Here is a 20699-nt window from a genome sequence, read left to right as displayed (position 1 = left end):
AATGAGAATACCACTAAAATGAAAGAATGTTTCACATCAGATATTTTTGGCAACAGAACAGAGGTTATTCAGTCACAGGGACCTACAAGTCACAAGCAATACAAAGCCATTTATGACATCAGCAGGACAAGGATTTTGTTGTGTTGGTTTTCTTAATGATTCCTCTAAAAAATACAAAATTCAGTAACTTTTAGAGAGTAACATATAATGGACACAGGCTGGACTCTAAGAAGAGGTCTTGGACTGATGTGGTGTTACTCAGGATCTGGGAAGCGAGTTTGGCACCTCCCGGGCACACTGGGTTTGGTACAAACACAGAGTGAAAAAATTCCTTCTCCAAAAATCATTAAAGCTTTATATTTTGTCCAGTTATAATATAGAAGGTTTTTTGAGTACATTTGAAGTTAGACAAGCGAAAGCCTGTTCCTCACAGGCTTAGCAGACTGAGTTTTCTAAAGGGACAGTGTTAATTTAAGTTTACCCTATTTCACTCCCCTTTTATAGAGTGACGTGGTAGAAAGATGGTTCTCATCATCATCACAAACTAGACAAAGAAAGCTAACCGCCTGTCCAGGTACACAGAACATGCTATGATTTCAGTCCTCATCTAATCTCCCTTGAATCCCCAGCAGCACACTTCAGCATTGTAGTTTTTTCCTCTGTTATTTTCTGACAAATATATTTACCAAAGTCTAGTCTTCAGACATAAAGCGTTGATTTGAATCCCGAATAAAAATAATGATGAATTGAACTAATTTTTCCTTATACATTTGGAGAAAATTAGAAACCTTTAAATTACACTACATGTAACAATAGTAAGCCTGTATTGTTTTACTGAACCACGTCATGTAGATCAGGCTAACACTTCCGGATTCATTCTTCTATGAATTTGGTTTTCCAAAGAACAGCTGTTCACCTGAACTGCTCTTATCTGGAGGCTTTATAACTTGTGCAGTGCTTTGTCTTTTTCAGAAGTCATGAAGAATCTGAAGTTTCCTTAGTTTCCATAATAGTAGCAAACAAAAACCTCACAAATTGCAAAGTGTACCAGCTTGTCTCCATCTTTACCAAATTCAGAGAGTTCCCATATTTATTTCAGTATCTCTGGGCTGACATCATCATATGAGACGGTAGCAAGGACAGGATTTTCTCTATCCTATAAGGCAGTCTAGCATGGTACGGTTGGGGTGAAATGTAGTTAAGTTCCTTTTAACCAGAGCTTCACCTGCCCTTGGGGATAACTTATCAAAGGGATTTGTTTGATCTTTTTCCTTGAAATGGACTGCCTCAAGGACCAAATTACTTTTTAGGGGAAGAATGACACCAATCACAATTGCAGTAAATTGCATGAAGAAGTCAGATATATGGCAAAGGGATGTGGTTGTGCACACCAACCGAAAAAATGTCTACTTTTCAGATGAAAAGAGGCCTCACTTCTTCTGTGTGTGCTTCTCAGTAAAAGAAGAGTTTATATCATTGATGCTATATGAAAATGTGAAGTTACTGCCTGTAAAATGTCAAGGTTAATGCCTGTCTGAGAGGACACCAGAAAACCAATATGTTTCAGTCTCAGGCTGCATAAAGTTTATTGCCAAATTTGTAATACACGCTGCTGATGGTGTTTTGTCAGCTGTGAAACCACAAGGTACAGGATTACATCCTGGCCCCGCTAGAGTTGGAGTTTGAGAGTTTTGACCTTTTACTTATAGCCTAAGCCGTAGCACCAGTGAATAGTGACTTACATGACGTTTTGAGATAGGACAAAAGTAGTTCTTGCGACGGAAATACAATTCTATTCCATACTCGGCCTCTCCTGTAGTACAGCTTTATATGATCCCTACTTGTAAATCTTCCTGCACTTCCTCTTGCAGGAATTTTTGTGTCCTTTAAGAGTGTCAGGCAAAGGGCTCTGAAAACCATTCTCCTTAGACTTAGCATTGCTTTGGAAGAGTATAATTATGTAAGCATGAATATAATTTGTCCTGATTTACAAGTGATCGGGCCTAGCAGATAAACTACACTTAAGTTACACTGCATTCCAGCAAATCCAGTGAAGTTGCATCAGTAAAACTGAGAAATGTTAATTTATCATTCCAGTACAGACTGCCTCTAGTCATTGTTTCAATCTATTGGTGCCTCTGAGCCACCAGCTCTTTCTGCCTGAGAATGTTTGTATCCTTTGTTTTCCTCACCAACTAAACTGTATCCAATGGGCAAGACATTTTCCCTCAGATATTTAATATTGATTAGGTAACCGAATTTAAATTTTAGAACTATGAAAGTTTGGAAACATCTGCAGACATTGAATAAAGTCTGTTTTCTCTTCCACAGTCTGCAAACAGCTGGAATCCTCAGCCTGAAAAGCCTTCTTTGTTTCCCAGGTTTCCATTACACATTTTTGTACCACACATGCAAACTATCCAGGCCTGCAAAGGAGGGACAATTCTTATTTTTGTGAAAGATGTTTGCTATTTTCCATTCTGCACTCTTCAGACCTCTCCTTGTCCAATAAATGTTAAGTTGTTAAAAACATTCCTATTTTTCCCTCTGCAGCTATATTTTTAGTACAAATTCTGGGCCAAAGTTTGGTTTTGCACCAAATTTAATCCTGTCACACACAATTAACCTCAGCAGGGTTTCTCTAGATTTGTAGTGAAGCATGACACAAACTTATTTGTTAATCTCTCCCATAGAAGCTGTAGAACAAATAGGGCATTTATTAACCACGGTACCCTCTAATAATTTTATCAGTACCATTGGTGAAGAGCTGTATGTTCCTTTTTTTTTTCCTTCATATGTGTAAACATAAAGTATACTAGGTGAACATTTATAGTCTTTTATTGGTCATAATTATCCTCTTGATACCTGACTTCACTGATATTCCTCTAATTTTCCATGATTAGGCTTATCAGAAACTGATCTTTAATGACAACATGTTGGGCATGTTGTTAGTGTCTGAAATTCTTCTGTAATTAAAATATTTTATAAATAACATTTTCTTTTGATTATTCACCAATAGACTGACCCTAAATCCTTGGAATTATAACATTATCTGGTCAATGTCTGTCTTATTTTTTCCACAGTAACAGAATTATTTTCAACACGGTTAAGGAATCACCAAGTACAGATAGAAATGTCTATGAAACTGAGTGATCCCCACTTTCTGGAGTTATCTAACAGCATTATCAAACCTGTACTAAAATCAAAAGATTGAGTTACAGTATGTAGATATTCTTTGTACTTGCAATTCTACACTCACAGATAAAAAGAGGGGGACTGTAGAAGGTTTAGTCTGCCCTTTACCAAGAACAGGATGAACTGCAATCTACTATACTCTACTATACTGTACTTATACTATATTTTTGGCTATTTCTGACAGAAAACAAAAATCCAGCTTGATATTAAAAATGTTCCATGAGAACGCCGTTGCTTTCCATGCCATGTGTTCCTGACTGGTGCTTTGAAAAGTTTTCCTGTGTCTTCTCTGAATCAATATCTTTTTTTCCTGCCACGGTGCACTTTTTTTTGCAACAACTTCTTGCATTTTGGAGGTTGTGCCTTCAAAACATTTTTTTAATAGACAAATAAAAAGACTGTGATAATCAAGGCACTTTGACTGAAATGCAGAGGAACCTGGATTCAAAGAACTGTTTCTTGGTGACAGTGTCCAATGGTACTGGCAAAGTAGTTAAAAGACAAGTTTTCTAGGTCTTAAGTCTATTTCCACTGAGGGCCCAGGTTAAGGACAGGGTCCTGAGGTGTTTTTATCAATGTGAAACTAATTTTTGTAGAAACACTTTTCCACCAAACCTTTATTTTTCAACATGTGTACGTGACCCCTTTATGGAATTGACTGCTTATAGAGTAAGTTCAAGCACAGATTTTAAAAACAAAGTTGCTTCATTATTATTATGTGGATATGCTGCAATAACTTCACACTTGTCTTACACTTTCAGGAGTATGAGATACCTCATTTTGAAATGACGTTTTCAAACAGACTCCCATGTTAGCTATTTACATCAATTTAATTTCCTAAAACTTCCTCTGCTTATTTCAAGATATTCTCTCCCCTCTACCTCTTACATTGTCAATATTATTTCTGGACATAAACAGAACTGTTGTATCTCTGGATTTTTTTTTGTTCCAGTCAAGACAAGAAGAGCACAGGAGCTCAAATAAATTATAACTCTGAATAGTGCTAGTTATAAAAGAATGCCAAAGCCTCTTGGCGATTACATTTGTGAGTCAGAGCCAGAGCGCCAGAAACTAATGTCTAGTAAAAGATGTCAAATTCAATTCCTGCTGCCAATGACTGGCAAGAAAACTCTGCTTAATAGATGGTTTACCTCATATGACCCAGTTGGCACCCAGAGCAAGGATGCCTAATGATCAGAAAGACAGTGCAGGTAAGTTATAAGAAAAGCATGTAGTACTTCCCATACATCCTGTTTCTTGCATTTAACTCTGAATTAACTCTCTTAATCTGTTCTCTGGATTTTAACATTGGGCCTTTATCCAAAAGAGTATTGTCAGGAGCTTACAGGAACCTCGCTCTGCTTAAAATAGGGAAATATTTGGAATTTGAATCATTGCTGGCAGTGGATACTAGCCCAGTGGATTTGAGAGCATTTCTGCTCATCTTCACTGACACTATGTTTCTTTAACTTCATTTTGAGTGAAATTGTAAAGTCCCTGTAATTCTGTAAAAAAGAGTAAACTTCCTTTCCCTTTGCCTTCTCCACTTCCAAATGAGACACCTTTTTCCTGGTTTGCTATATCCTAAAATAGATTCTTCTGTGTCCCCAAAGCCACAGGTAACTCATGGGCAAGAAAGCTGTTTAATTTAGTGCTCTGGGTGAGGCTTATATGTGTAACAATATTCCTCTCCGGGAAAAAGGCCAGAGAAGGATGCTAGCCCAGCTTTTGTAAATACAAACAAGGCCAATGATAACCAGCCAACGTACAAGTGATGTTTCTGTGTTTCTAGGGTGTCTGCAAAGATGGCATACTCTCTCAATTGTGCCCTTTACTTCCAGAGGCAATGTGAAATATTGCCACCCGAGGACCAGAGAGTGGGACTTACTTGGGACTGGCTGCTTCTGGCCATGAAGGAAGTCAAGAGAAGTAGGAGCTGGAATACAGTTGCCCGCTCTTCCACCATAGCCATAGAAAAGAGTTTAATAGAGATGACAATTTAGAGATGCATTTTCCTCAAAGCACCGCATAAGCTGCAAGTGTATGTCTTTCATTGACCAACACAGGCACACCAAGCAGTAGGTCCATAGCCAAATTGTTATCTACCAATACTTCATTGACTTAGGCAATGCTGGTGTGGGCTCCTCTCTCTACAAGTCCTGCCAGGAACTTGCTCCAGGGTGAGCTTCCCACGGAGTCACAGCCTCCTTCAGGCATCCACCTGCTCCAGCGTGGGGTCCTCCATGGGCTGCGAGTGGATCTCTGCTTCCTGGTGGCCTCCATGGACTGCAGGGGCACAGCTGCCTCACCATGGTCACAGGGGAATCTTTCTTCAGTGCCTTCCTGCCCTTCCTTCTCTACCAACCTTGGTGTCTACGCAGATGTTTTCACGTGCTCACTCCCTTTTGCTGCTGCCATTTAGCAACTACATAGCAACTTCTTCCCCTTCTCAAATCTGTTATTCACAGAGGCGTTACCTCCATCACTAATTGGCCAGGCCTGGGTCAGCTGCAGGGTCCATCTTAGAATTGACTGGCATTAGCCCTAACCAGCTACAGGCGAAGCTTCTGGTAACTCTTTGTTTAAAGAAGCCAATCCCTGTAGCCCCCCTACTACCAAAACCTGGCCCAGACAAAACCACTACATTACTACAAAAGAGATCTCTATCAGACACTCTGTTAACTTGACAGCTTGATCCTAGGGAGGCCAATTGTATGTAGTTGGCTATTTTAAAAAAGCAGATAGTAGCACATCTGTCTTGCCTTCCTTCACAAACAAAGGAAAATAAAGCACAAAGAAAAATTGCTGGACCTTTAGTAAAGGAACAGGACAAGCAGGTTGAAATTTATGCCCACTTACCATAGAAAGCTTGAATAATGTGAATACCACTTGAATTCTCTGAATAGCATTTCATTAACATTCCAAGACACATCTACAAAGCCAAGGGATCAAATGAAAGTGAGAAAAGCATGCCCAAAAAGAAACAAAACTCAAATTTGGTCAGTTAACACTGACTGGCAAAATGTTAATCAAGACCTAAGTTGCTAAGGGCTTGCATTGGTCATTCAGGAGATCATTTCTCTACAATGCCCAAAATGTGCTCTACTTTGGTATCAGCAGCTTCTGTGGTCATCAGGGAGGCCAGTCCATACTAGAGCTGCCCAGCACATTCAGTCCAGCTGTCTGGAGATGTGCCATTTAAAAAAATAATCGTTTTTCAGTGCTTCTTTCAGTGTTCGTGTCTGACAAGATTTCTGACTGACTATGCAACTCCCAGATAGCAAAGACACGATTTTCAGTTTATAAAATATGATGAATAAGATGTCTCTTGGGGTTTGGCAGGACCTACTAACTGCCTGAGATCTGCTGTAACTTTCTCCACTTGGCCTAAACTCTCTGATATGGGATGCCTGAAAGTTACACAACTAAAAGCCATCTTTAACCACTCAAACAGCAAACTTGTTTTAGGGACTCTGAAAACTGCAATTCCAGCAGGAGTATATGGGAACAGTTGCTGTGAAAATCAGGCCATTCTCCTAAATAAGTGCTTTAGACACACAAGTCTGGGAAAAAAAGGCCAAGAAACTGAACAGTACCATTGGTGAATGACCTGCCAGTGGCATTCAGTCACAAGCTTGGAGATAGCAGTTTGGATTTCATTCATTAAGATTTGCATGCAACAATTTTTCCTGTCTGCTGTTTAAGGAACATTATGGAACAACAGTGAGAACTTTTTTTTTTTTGATTTGGGTTCTGTGCTTTGAGTGATTTTTTTTTTATGAAGCATGTGTTTGGCTAATAGTTGCAATTTCATCTTAGCGGCTTCTTTGATGACATGCATTTTTGAAACAGATGCTTGTGCTGATGGAGCGACATGTTCCAGGGTTAAGTGGGCCCTCCAAGACACAGTTCTCACTAACTGCTGCTGAGGTCGCTAAACTACTCCAGTGGTTTTATTTTAGCTCTCTGAATGACACCCCCTCTAATGTTTTTAGCCTTCAGTCACATTCTTTTGCTTCCTAAGAGACTTTTCCTGACTTTACCATGCATGCAGAGGACAGTGTTCTAACAATGCAGTCCCAACTAGTTTTCTTTTTGTTTTTTAGAGGCATTATAATTAACCATATCCAAGGGTTACATGTTGCTTTGCCTGCCAAAAACCCATACACAGCTGCAAGTGAACATTGTTAGTCAAATTTTTACAAGCCAGCAATCTCCCAGTTTGCAGTCATCTATTATGAAGACATGCACACATCTCCATTCAGCACATAAGTAAGATTGCAAGGGAAGAACAATTCATCTGCCTGCTCAAATTCTGCAGTGACTGGTGTTCAACTCACAATTTATCAAGGCCATATTCTTATATGTCGTACTTTGCCATTTGATCTCTCAGTGCTCCGGATCCTCCTCTGTATGAGAATACTACAGCCTTCTTCATCTTACAATCTGTTGTTTTAATGTGTAACTTTTCAACATTGGAGGGCTCTCTAATTATATGGTAGCAAGGTCTTTCTGTGCTTATGTGTCTCTCACTTTCAAGCAAACTTTAAAAAAAGCTCCTAAGGGGTCAAAAGTGTCATTCAGTATCAGTGGATGTCTCTCTTCAAGGAAACCTCACTCTTTGCCCTCCAGCTATTTGCCTATTCATCTTCAAGTTCACCTCAATTTCAAGTTTTGTTGTATGAGAGTAAGTTAAGAACAGGTCCATTTAAGTTTGAGGTCCTTGCACTTGTCCGCTTTGCATAGTGTACAAGTTCTTCATAGTTCCTAGGATAGCTACCCTTACTTCACTATTATAAAGTAGGTAACAGATAGTACCCCTTTCACAGGTAAAAATCACTACCTCTTATGAGGTGTGTTTTAGCAGTAGCTCTATCAAACACAGTTTCCCTGTCTTTCAAAAGAAACAAAGAAAAGAATACAGATCAAGTGTAAAATGCCCTTTTTTATCTCTGAAGTGGGATTTAAATAGAGTTTAGGTGCCAAGTCCAGGTGTGAAATCTGACTTTGTTAGGTACTCAAGAAAGAGTTTTCCAAATGCTAAACTTGTGTTTCTGCATGTTCTCAGGACACCTTCTTTGGTAAGACTCGTTCACCACTAGATCTGCTGTTCAAGAGTTTAATTTGATGCCTCTGGTAATTCCTGTCCTAGCCTTCTGCTACAGTGTAATTCAGGTATCATTTGTAATCTGGTTTTAGTAGGATTTAGGTATCATATGTTAAGCCACTTTGTGGTATTAATAATGTTTCTGTAAGAGCATGAGCAGACCTTCATGATTTACTCCTGAGCAGTTCATCTAGTTTACCTGAAATTCTTGGAAAAAACCCCATGTATTTCTTCTACTCATAATTGATGTCCAGACATCATTTTGGCTAAAGCAAAACATCTGTATCTCCTGAAAATGTTTCCAATATCTTCTCACCAGGCAGGCATTACTTCCTGTAGGGCAAAAATGCCACTGATTAATTTGTCCTTACGCAAGGCAACAAATATTTACTGGAAAACAGAAACCACCCATGTGCATTGGAGAAGACATAGGTACAGTACATTTGGAAGAGACTGAGCATAAGAATGGTAGATTTTGTGATCTAGGAGGTATGGAACTTTGTGTCAGTGCTTCAGGAGAAGGAAATGAGGCTTTACGTTCCAGTTCCTTATAACAAGCAATGAATAAATAATAATATAAATTAATTTATATTTAATATTCAGGTTACTCTGTATTTGTTAAGTATGTACAGCTATAGATTAAAGACTGGCAGCTTGGAATTCACTCCATTTGTTTAAAGAATGAGTGGAAAATATTCTTAGTCCCGACACCTGCTGTTGAATTCCCCTGCTTTTCTGTGGTTTCATTATTACATTTTCCAATTTTAAAAGAAGTGAAGCAGACTAGACACAAGATATTGTCAAATGCCCAAGGTAAATTAAATGGGAAAATATTAATAAAATTATATCTAGTTTTCTGTAATAGCAAAGGGAATATTAAATGAACAATATTAAATTAGGTAAAGATTCTGACAAGAAAGGTAAAAAGTTGAATGGTGTCCCCTTAAAACAAATGCCAAAAATGTCCAATGAATCCTAATAGCTGAATCTTTCTGTGTTGCTTCAACACAGAATATGGAATATTAATCTAACTTAATTTATGCAGTAAATGAATTACACATTTTCAATGTGAATCAGATCTCTCAGGTTCTGTACTTGCAAAAATCACCTTTATTGGCCCCACATAAGATCTTGGTGCCAAGACCACCCAGTGACATGGCTTTACTTTTAAGGATGGAGGAAACTGTGTAGTCTTAAATTCTCATGCAAATGCTGATTCTCAAATTCCTAACATATAGAATAGGAAGATGGAAACTCATAGCACATTACAATAAAAACACCCTTTGCACCCACCTAGAACAGAAAAAGTCACTTGTGAGGTTCCCTTCTGGGTTTCCCTATGCTTCTCTGGGATGTCCTCTCTTACCTAAAAGGCAATTATCACACACCCACTAGTTCCAACACAAGGCATTATCTAGGTGCTTGAGAAGCTGCATCATTAAATCTAATCTGCTCTTCTGGAAGGGAAAGACCTAAAATGGGAAAGGCCGCCAATACCATGTTAAACTACTTAAGAGGTCAAACAAAATCTGACTGCAGCCAGCAATGTTTGGATTTTTCCTTTGGCTCAGAGAACAAGCTGTAAATCATTCAGCAAATGTGTACTCTACCAGGGGTCAGAGGAAAAAACATCTGCCCATACTGGGCAGCCACTTCAGTCCCCTCTTGTTGCCAAGTTCCTAAAAAGTGCCCAGAAGCACATAACCTGGTGCACTGGGTCTCCTGCCTCTTCCTGGGCTGGTTGACGTCCACCCCAGACCCTTGTGCATTAAATGTTACATATAATATGCAGAAAGAATGAGGCATTTGCCTGTCTTTGTCCTGACAAGGTTGCACCTCTTATGTTAAATTTTTAGTCCTAGTTTGAAAGGGATTGTGGAAATCTTGACAGGGAGAACAAGCTCCTCACTCCTTCACTGGTTAAAAATCCACAGGCTTGAAAAATCAGGTATGTTCCATGATGTCAATTTATTCACTTGCAAAAAAAAAAAAGAGGTAAGATGCTCAGTTCAGGGGAGAATATAAAAACAGCCCACTTCCACTGTATGCAGTCTCAGTAGAAAGGCCAGCAAAGCAGGAGGCGGTAAAACCTCCCTGGAGAGCACGGCTGCATTGGAAAAGTGCAAGACATAGAGAGGGGTGGTTGCATTAACATTTCCTGCCTCATGTTTATCCTGTGAATATATATTAAAATAGAGACATAGATTTGTGTCTGTGTATTTATCAGTCTCCAAAGCGACCAATAGTACAGCTTTTGTCAGTAACAACAGGGAAGGACTTTTAATGAAAAATCAGCTGTTCTGAGACACACTGAAAGAAGAGTCATGTGGGGAAAACTTTTTTTCACTTTCATATACCTGTAGCTCTACTGCATCTGGAGCTTATTTCTGACAGGGTAAAGCAAACAAATATAGAGAGAACTCCACAGTGTGCCAAGCGTGCCGAACTTCTCAGCTACCTGCACTCATGATATTTTTAGTGATTCAATATGGTCTGAGATGGCAGTAATCTGCGAAAGGGATAGAAATGATTTCTCGTTTTTCTCTGTACTGTCTACCAACCTGACTTTACTGAAAAAGAAAAAAAACGGATTGGAGCTGGCCCCAGTATTTGGCTAATACACTGGCTTCCTGCCTTCACCTTGAGCCTTTTTTTGCCCCCTCCCCTTAGGCGTAGAAAACTGAGCAGCCTGCTTAAAAATGAAGAAGTCGTGACACCTAGTGGTGAGCTAACTGCCCATAATTGCCTGTTTCCTACAGCCTTCACACTTGATTTCTGTAGGCACATCGTTCTTGGTCACCTCATAATGTGAGAGGTATGGACGTTATCCTCATGACTCTACACAGGCAGGCAGTCCGTCTTTTCTTTCACAGTCCGTTGTAACGTGTGTGTATGTGTGTCATGCTGCATCAGATGCCTGTGCATCTCTGCAGAAGCCCCCATTCATTAAGGCCCAGTGTGCAGGCCTTTGTCATGCATCTTATTGAACATGACATTTTGAATACTCATTTATACTGAGATCAGGTTAAGTGGTTTGGCTTTGGCGAGAAAGGGAGCATGGCAGAATCCTGGCTTAAGACCAAGAGGGAATTTCAGACTTTTTTCTTGTCAAGTACTTATTCATCAAGCCTGGTTTTAGAAGTTGACTTTAAAATGTATTGCATGGCACACAGCAAATGCCTGGCAGGCAATTTAAACTGAGTCAGTTGCTGGCAAATTCTTTTGCTTTTGAAGACTACTCACAGTCTGCCTTGGTCAGCAGCATTGAGAAAGTACATACTGGCTGCGATACCATGACAAGAAGTCACACTGAAAAGCAGTAAACCAGTCTAGACATGTGCAAAAAAGTTACAGGTTCTTTCCAAACAGTGGCAAACCTTGGAGATGTTTTGGCCTTTTTTTTTGGGTTTTTTTTTGGTTTTTTTTAGAAAAGCACAACAGTGTTGAATTGTGCTAGTGGTAACTAGGCTGCAGTCACCAAGTGGCAAGATTTCTTGGCTTGTTGAGCTAGCTGGTTGGGGACCTGCCATTTTTTATCACAAGAATTAGCTTCAGAACAAGAAATTTCAAGTCAAAACATCACTGTATGTTCGGGAATCTGGGTGTATGCTGCTTTGTGTCTGTAAGAGCTGTTAGCAGTGCAGCCTCCTAGTTTCATGTCCATATTTGTGCATGTTGTAACAAGCATACTTTCCATTGCCTTCAATGAGATAAATGCCTTCCTCCTCCTCTGTCTTTTAGAAGAGATGCATGATAAAATTGCATGTTGTAACCAAGAAATGAAAACTAGATTACTTGAATATACACGATTTTCTTAATCTAAAGATTTATTTTCCATATGTCCACATATATTAGTACCTGCAGTTTCCCCAATTTGCTGTCTTGAGTATAATTAACACTTCTGCCACCAGTGTGTCTGGATATAAGGCAAGTGAAAACATTGATTCTGTCCAAAATGTTCCAGTTTCCACCCCTTGGATCACCATCATGTGACTTATTCTGTGCCAGTATTAATAGCCATTGCTCATGACTTTCAAACAGCTCAAACTATTTAAAAATTAATTCTGTTTGCAGTACCTTCTAGAGGAAGTATTTTATAAAAGTTAATAACTCAAACTGACTAATGGCTACCCACAAAATACGATTATCCAGTAACAAAATGAATAATTTAGAACTAGTTGGCGAGAAATAGACATATTATTGGAGAAAACATCAAGTGGAGATCAGCTCCAGCAACTAGGAGTCCTGGGTTCATTTTTCACTGTACTATACATTTCCCATGCTGCTCTGACATACACAGGCCTGACTGTGATGGTGCAGGCAGCTACCAGCCCCAGTAATCCCAAATCACACCATTTACTTTTTTTACACTAGGCTATAAGCTGTGGGGATGAATTTAAGTGTTCAACTGTCGCTCCTAGAAACACAGTCATGAGTTGGAGCCCACAGGTATGCTAGTTTATGCTTTGACTTTTTTCTTTATTTTTCGTTTCCCTCTGTGAAATGGAGATGGCCATTAACTGATGCAAGATAAGCTTATTTGAAGTCCCTTGTGTGGGCCAAGGTATTACTTCAGTTTTTACTGGCCATGATGCCGCTGCCATTGCTGAAGAGAAACAACACAAAATGGAAAAATCAACACTAATGCTGACAGACATATAACCTGAAATATATTATGCAGTCCTGGACAGCAAAAGTGCAATATCTGACAGAGCTGAAAAGTTAGGTTCTGCTAAATCCTTGGGTGCTACTTGTTTTATTATTGCAAATCTAAGCAGCCCCAAAACAGCCACAGAGGAAAAAACTTTCTTCTTCTAGCCTCTCCACGGGAGAAATAGCTTGACAGGTTTATAAGAGAAGGGAAATTGCAGACTACTTAGCATGACTGTGCTAGCCTGTGAGGCAAAGTTTTTTGGAGTGACAAAAAAGGATGTAACTTTGGGCAGTAGGTCTAGAAAAAATTCTGTATTTGATCATTTTCGTGCCAGGCAGGACTGTCTGCTGTAGTCTGTGTTGCATGGGTACACCAGAATCTCTGCCATCTCTTGCTCTTGCATTTTCGTGATTCCCCTACTGAGAGATGGGACTTAACAAGAGCTGTGAGGTATAAAGTAGCTGTCAAAGATGGCGCTGAGGAGTATACATGTAGGTAATATTCACTTGGATAGGACTTTGAATACTCAGCTAGGATATGCTTTTCAAACTAGTCTTTCTGTTGAGCGCAGAAATGATAGGGACAATGAATCCCAAGTGCATCAGACTCACTTGCATGGCTAAGCTTGCAATCACAGAATCCCAAAATGGTTAGGGTGAGAAGGGACATCTGGAGATCATCTAGTTCAAACTGCTTGAACAGATTGCTCATGTCCATGCTGATCTGGGATGGAATATCTCCAAGGATGGAGACTAATAACCTCTCTGGGCAAACTGGTCCAATCCTGAACCATCTTTACAGTACGAAAAAAAAAAAGAAAAGAAAAGAAAATAGAAGGATTTCTGATGTTTAAATGGAATTTATTGTATTTCAATTTATGCCCATTGCCTGTTGTCCTTCCCCTGGATTCCACTGAAAAGAGTATAGCTCTATTTTCTTTACACCAACTGTATCACGTATATAGCTAGAATCAAGAATTCCCTCTGATCCTTTTCTTCCCAAAGGTAAATAATCCGAGCCCTTAGCCTCTCCTACTATGTCAGATACTCCAAATCATTTGTCATTTTTGTGGCACTTCACTGATTTGGTTCCACTATGTTCATGTCTCTTGTATTGAGGAGCCTAGAACTGGACCCAGCACTACAGATGTGGCCTCAACAGGGCTGACTGGAGGAAAAGAAACACCTTCTTTGACCTTTTGACTACACTCTTCACTATGCAGCCACAGACACTGTTGGCCACATTTGCTGGAAAAGCACATTGCTGACTCATGTTCAACATGTTGCCCACCAGGATACCCAAGTCTGCTACCTGATGACTAATTTCGTACTAATGGCTTGTTCCAGTTGTTGCTTTCTTCAACTTCCTACATCTAATGGCCTGGATTTCTCTCTAATACATAGATGAACATGCCCGATCTGTTAAATAGCATGGACTGTTTCTGCATCAATGCTATTTAATTATCCAGTAGCACTGAGAGGTCTAAAAAGGCCTCCAGGTTGTTTGACTATTTTAGCAGAATGGATGCATACTGAAATGCATAGAGTAAACAGAAGCAGCAGCAAGTTCCTGGTTTTTTTCCTGTTGAACTGGGATAATATCAAACCTTTTACTGTGCCATAATGGCATCCTAACAACTGAAGAATAGCTTGAACTGAGGGAGGAGCTAATTTTCCTACTGATCTGGTTGTTATCCTTCTTGTAGATCAAACCATGACATGTTCTCTGCATACACATTTGGGCCACTTCTCAGGCCTACATTTTTTAGCCATACAGCAGAAAGGAAGGAAAATTCATCCTGTTCCTAGTAATGGAGCTAATCCTTCTGCAAAAAGGAACAGAAGTGGACACAGTGGATTAACACTCCATAAACAGGAAATACCCTAACCAACACTCTATGTCATCACAGAATCAAGTTTTCAGTTGAGAATTTGGATGTTGTTTTAGATAACAAAATACAGCATATGTTCCTCGTTAATCTTCTTGAACATTGTTTGGCCAGAAACTGTGTCTGATCAATCCACTTATGTAAATAGGTTTATGCTTCAGACAGAAGTGGTAAGATGTTATTCCAAGTGCTTGCATTATAGGGAATCTCTCCCTAACTCTAACAGGATACATGTACTTCATGGTGTATTTCATTTATGTTAAATGGTGTATTGGTAGACTAAATGAAAAGATACAATTTCCTACAAGCTCTTGGTCTCCATAGCTGATCCTTTATGCCTTTTTGTTTCAGAACAAAACAAGCAAACAGTTTCTGCCAGTCCAGGGGCAGTGTTTGACTGGGAAGCAAGGTGCTCTCAGAGTTGCACCTACCTACTGGCAGCTGCCTACTGGCTGTGAACCTTACACAAACTTCTTTGTCTCCATTTTCTCATTTGTAAAATGTAAAATACATCTAAGAACTAGCCAAGAACTATATACTTACTCACTAATGGGGAAGTTAGATCTTGACAATCCTAAAGAGTTAGTGCTTTGATTGCTTGAAGGTTAATCCAAAGCTTTAAGCTGATAGGAATCATGTCCAGATACAAGGAGCCCCAAGTTTGCCATAACCACAGCTATTAGAAATATTTATCATTGAGTTAGAGCATTGAAGAGGATTTTCTCAACAGTGCCAATTCCAGAATAATATCTTAATTTCATTGCATATTTTGGACATTGTCCTGAAATGCTTCTGAAGATTGTATAGATATGAGATTCTTTGAGATATGGTTTTGTTGTTTTTATAAACCTGGAATTCAATTTAACAGTGATGATTTCTATAACAATTTCTTACAAAGTCCTCCATACAATAGCTGGCAAAATGATACAGAAATTACTATTGATAGACATATAGAGTAATAAGGAAATGACAGAAGCTCGAAGGAACAGTGTAAGGGAAATGTAAACAACTATACTGACTCTTAATATTTCAAATGCTTCAAGGGATGAGAAGAAAATAAAGTTATTTTTGTAGGTAGAAAGGGAATTTTGTAGCTTTAGAAAGGTGAGAGATTCTATAAATTATGTGGCAGGTGCTTCTGCTTCTTCTCTCTTCTCTTGTCAGAAATGTTCCTCACAGCCAACAAGCTGCCATTCATCTGCATTTTAATGGTTTCATGGCATATAAAAGCCAGATCTAGAGGTCTGTAGAGCTTGCAGACAAAGAATCAGAAATATAGACAAACAAAATGAGCTGAAGACGGGTATCTCCTTCCAATTTCCTAAGTATTAATGCCACTCCTTTTTCATTTGGATTTCTGTCCTGGTATACCGAGCTGAACAATTATCAGTCTTTGGTATACTGGATTTTTCTCCTTTTTTTGTGCCAAGTTTTGCTCTGCAGCCCTTTCATTTGTGCAGTTTCACCGGCCACGTTGTTGTTATGAAAAAGTTTCATTTAGAGATGTTATCCCGTTAATATTTACAAGTGATTGAAATATACAGAAGTCTAAATTGCTTGTCTGGAGTTGTTGGAAATGACAAAAAAATGCATCTTAGCCTGTTACATAAATTTATTTTGAAAGTAAAAAGAAATTAAAAGCAGATAGTTTGGCTGGTATAAAGCAGATAGGTTAAAACAATTGTGATAGTATTTACAGATACTGAAGTCATGCAACAGTTGTGACAATGAGAAAAATAGGAGGAAATTTTTGTAGCTGAAGTCACCAAAATGTATCTTAAGTAATGGTCATGGAATGTGGCTGTCAGCTTTCATGTTGTTTATCTGAGGGTCACTGAGCAGAGGCAGAGGAAAACTAACTGGGAAGACCTAATGTCATCATGACTGTCATCCTAGCATATATCTCAAAGGGATACATCATAACACAACAACATGCTTTCAACAGAAGCCTGCTCTGGTGCTAAACCTGGATTTTGGCTGGATTTTTTCAATGAGAAAAACCTCACCTGGTAGCTCTCATTTCCCATGTCACAAGTCTGGAGAGCTTTCACTATCTGAATAGTTTTGGAGACAAGAAAAACGTGCCAACAAGTGTTAAAGGTGCCAGCAAGTAAGATCTTCCATTTTTTTTTTCAAAAATAGAGTTCAAAATCCAGACAGCTTCAAAGTTCTCTCTTATTATTTGAAAATTCGATCTTCCAAGATTCAATATTCCTAGACTCCAAACATATGTAGACTTTCAAGAAGGCAGACAGTGCCAAACACCTCCAAGTCTGCAGTCAAGATAATTTTATTTGATACTGCCAAAATGTAACATTTAGATTCTGGGGGTTTTTTACACTTTCTCTTCCAAAAATAACTTCAGATTTTGTATTTCTCCTTCAAAGATGGTATTATTTCCTTTCTCCTTTTCATTCTATCACTCTCCAATTTACATACTAAGGAAAATCATGACTGTGAAATCTCAGCAACATGGGAAGAGTGAAATCACGAGAAAAGGTCCAGTAAACTGGTGGTGTAGGAATGGACTGGGAGAATCTGGATTACTTTGAAACAGGATCTTAGCCATGAACAGATTTCTCTAAAATGGAAGGAGAAGTAAGCTGGGCAATGACCAATTATTTTAAATAGTCTTGGTTTTCTAGTAGATATGATGCATTTTCTTCATGTTCTGCTCTGTAATGGATAAAATTTAAACTACCATCATCTTCCTACCAAGCCTACCTCTGGAGGATTGTGTAAGTCTGCCAGTTGTTCTGAATGTTACTGTTTCAATAAGTGGAGATCTACAACATGATTATTAATTTTTTGTTAGTTTCTCTGTAATTTATGAGGGGACTTAAAGAGTTAAATAATTTTAGAAAGAGACTGGTTGGTGTATTTACCTGAAGTTGTATTAATTGTCCTGCAAAAAAAACTGATGTCCAATACAGACAGAGGACATTGGGCCTGAAGCTGTTTACAGACGATTGCAACTCAGGTAAAGGTCTGAAGTGGTGAAAGTGGGAATTATCTGAATTTATTTTACATTTATTCTTTATACAGTACTGGCAGTAAAAATACCAAAACACTGGATGCTGTATGTCTGAAGACCTAAACCACTGTCCATCTCTGAGTATCTTTTGAGTGTTCAAGTTGCCTGAAATTTGACAAGGCAACCAGCTTTTGCAAATAGACCCATCTCTCTAATAGTCTTCTCCTCCAGTGAACCACACCAAGATCCTGATCTGAGCTGTCCTTGTTTTGAGGACATTTCCATGTCAGTATCTGAATTTTGCTGTATGATCTTGTCCACAGCCAGCCAGCCATGTCTGTCTGCTGCTCTTAGTAGGCACTTTTTCAGTTTCCAGGAGCTATGTCTGTATTCAGAGGGAGTAGCCAGACTATCCTCAAACTATGTTCAGGGTCACACTGAGGAAACACCCTCTTGGAAGCTGCCCGGCTCTTTGTTCATTCCATCAGTCTAAAATAAACGTCATTGAAAGTGTCTCATTCCTCTTTATGTATGCAAAGACCATGGGAACACTTGCAAGTCAATCTCTTTCAGATACCACACAGAAAATGAGAGGAAATAACAGTGTTCGGGTCTTTCAAGAAAATCCAAAGTATCCAGATTTCTTTGGCAGACATTCACGCTTTGTTATTCCAGGCTGAGAAGCATGGAAGTACCCTTTCCATCTCCTTCCACCTCCCTGTCGCTTCCAAGTTCAAGGCTGATGGTGCTTGGACTCAGAGATTTAGAAGTGAATAGAAAAACAGTTCCAGCAGACCCAGATGTGAACTGCATCCTCTCCTTGCTACTGTCTTCTTTCACGTGTTTTACCTTTTTTTTCTGCAGGTTAAGTGACTCACTGCATTCTTCTGCCATTTACTTATCCTCTGTTTTCTCTGTGCGCACAGCAAATCTCTGATGCTCATGGGACTGTTCCAAGTTCAATAAAATTTCATTTTCTGAAGGTTATAAGATTCCTCAAACTCCAGTCAAGAACCAGAGCCAGAGGAGGGGTCCAGTTTGCATAAAAGAAAAGCTCTGCCACAGGCAAGTGACACATATAGCTCATTAGTAAAGTTTCCAATCTGAAAGTGTTATTTTCTGTGTGGGAAAAGTCAGCTTAAATGACTATAAACTGTTGCTAAAATTTTAGCTAGAATTATGTACACAGTCCTGGCTGATGTAAGCAGAAAATATTTACACAGACATTCATTGTCCTGACCCACAGACAGAGTTCAAACAAACACTGATGGGAAAATTAAATTAGGAGTACAGGATATTGTCTTTCATTCTCTACATTCAGGCTACTCAGATGGCAGAATTGAAATTTATATGGCATTTTAATTGATCATAAACAAACTCAAAATTATTCCAAGGTTGGAGCTGAACAGATTTCATACATTCATATTTAATATGCATAATATTTGCCAGAAGGGTGACTATGGATGTTGAAACTTTGCATTCATCTGCAAAACAAGAAAAGCAACAGAGCTGAATAGTGGAAGCTTGTGCAGAGTACCCTATTACTATGCTTCATGTGCTCCACTGTGTTGTGCTAGAGTGATATAGAAAACAGCTAAAGTATTTACCTTTTCACTAGTGCTATGAATGGTTCTATTTTTCTCTTTAACTTTTGTATCTCTGTCAGCCCCCATGCATGAAGTTAAATCCAGTATGGCAAAGGAATTTAGCACTCTGAAAACAGTTTTTAGCCCTGTTGGCCAGATGGACAACTGGGGGATAAAAATTTCTTTTGGAAAACCTGGCACAAGAAATAAAAAGTTAGGGTTAATGTAAGCATTTGTTTTCTTCCAGCTATGAGTATTTCATTTAATGTTTGGTGTTGAATATGTTAATAAAATAATATTCTCTCTTTTAATTTTAAAAATTCTGCTAAGAACACTCACTCCTTTAATTCAACGCTGACTGAAAACTTGGGATTTCCATTAATTTTAATAGGCACTGGAAGAAATTGCAAACTGGTACCCTATAAAACTAATACTGTGACAAAATAATATCTCAGAACTAACATAAACTTGTCTCTATAGATACCTTTCTTCAAGAGCAATCACTGGAGAAAATGTAATCCACAGGTTTTAATAATCATATTTCTTTTTGGTAATATAAGAAGTCATTCCCTAAGGTAAATGTTTTGTTCCTATTCAAGTGAAAGAGAAAAATTCTTGAGTTGTATGGGAACAGCAGTTTTCTAAAAATAAAATTGTTCCTCTGATAACCTCTACTGGATCTTTTTTTTTTCTCAGAAAGCCAACAGAACAAAGATGACATTTTCATCAGTTCCATTTCAGTCCTCAGGGTGTAATGCTGTTCAGTGTAAACACAGCTTAGGGATATGTGAAGGCACTTTATGTTGTCTCATGCACCCTCTGGATTGCTAAATTGTCCCTTTCTGGTGGCAGATAACAGCTGCTTCTGGGCAGCAATATAGCTCAGGAGCCTCCATATAAGTAGGGGAAAAAGTAGTTTGATAGTCTTACACTTCATCATGGTAGGAGCAACTCTTTCTTGGACTCCTGCAATTTCTTATCAGCTTTGGTATGCTGCCATGAATTACTACAGAAGAGGTTGTAAGCCTGTTCATAATCATTGTGAATTCTACCTGAGGATGGCAAGAAACAGGGCAGCCACAGAGAAAGGTAGAACAAGGTACTAGTATTGTTTCCCAGCCAAAACGGATTAAAATCATTACAGAGATTCAGCAATTGGACCACCAAGGCTACTGTGCTTGAAACTCTCTAGCTTTAAGTTCTTTGCCTTTATGAAGAGTCCCACAACACACTTTGTGACCCAGGCCTCCCAAGAAAGATGGAGATGTTTAAACTTTCCAGATCTCACTTTAGGT

At 38.9% G+C, this 20699-nt stretch overlaps 1 protein-coding gene across 1 annotated transcript in view; it reads left to right on the top strand.

The window, feature by feature from the left end:
* The window catches only part of DCBLD2 (discoidin, CUB and LCCL domain containing 2), a 95426-nt gene that overhangs the window by 520 nt on the left and 74207 nt on the right, over window positions 1-20699 (top strand). The window lies entirely within an intron of this gene.

This window comes from Colius striatus, chromosome 1 (assembly GCF_028858725.1).
Source record: "Colius striatus isolate bColStr4 chromosome 1, bColStr4.1.hap1, whole genome shotgun sequence".
Classification (NCBI taxonomy): Eukaryota; Metazoa; Chordata; class Aves; order Coliiformes; family Coliidae; genus Colius; species Colius striatus.
Note: the sequence above shows the minus strand (reverse complement) of the source record. Positions and strands in the feature narration are given on the sequence as shown.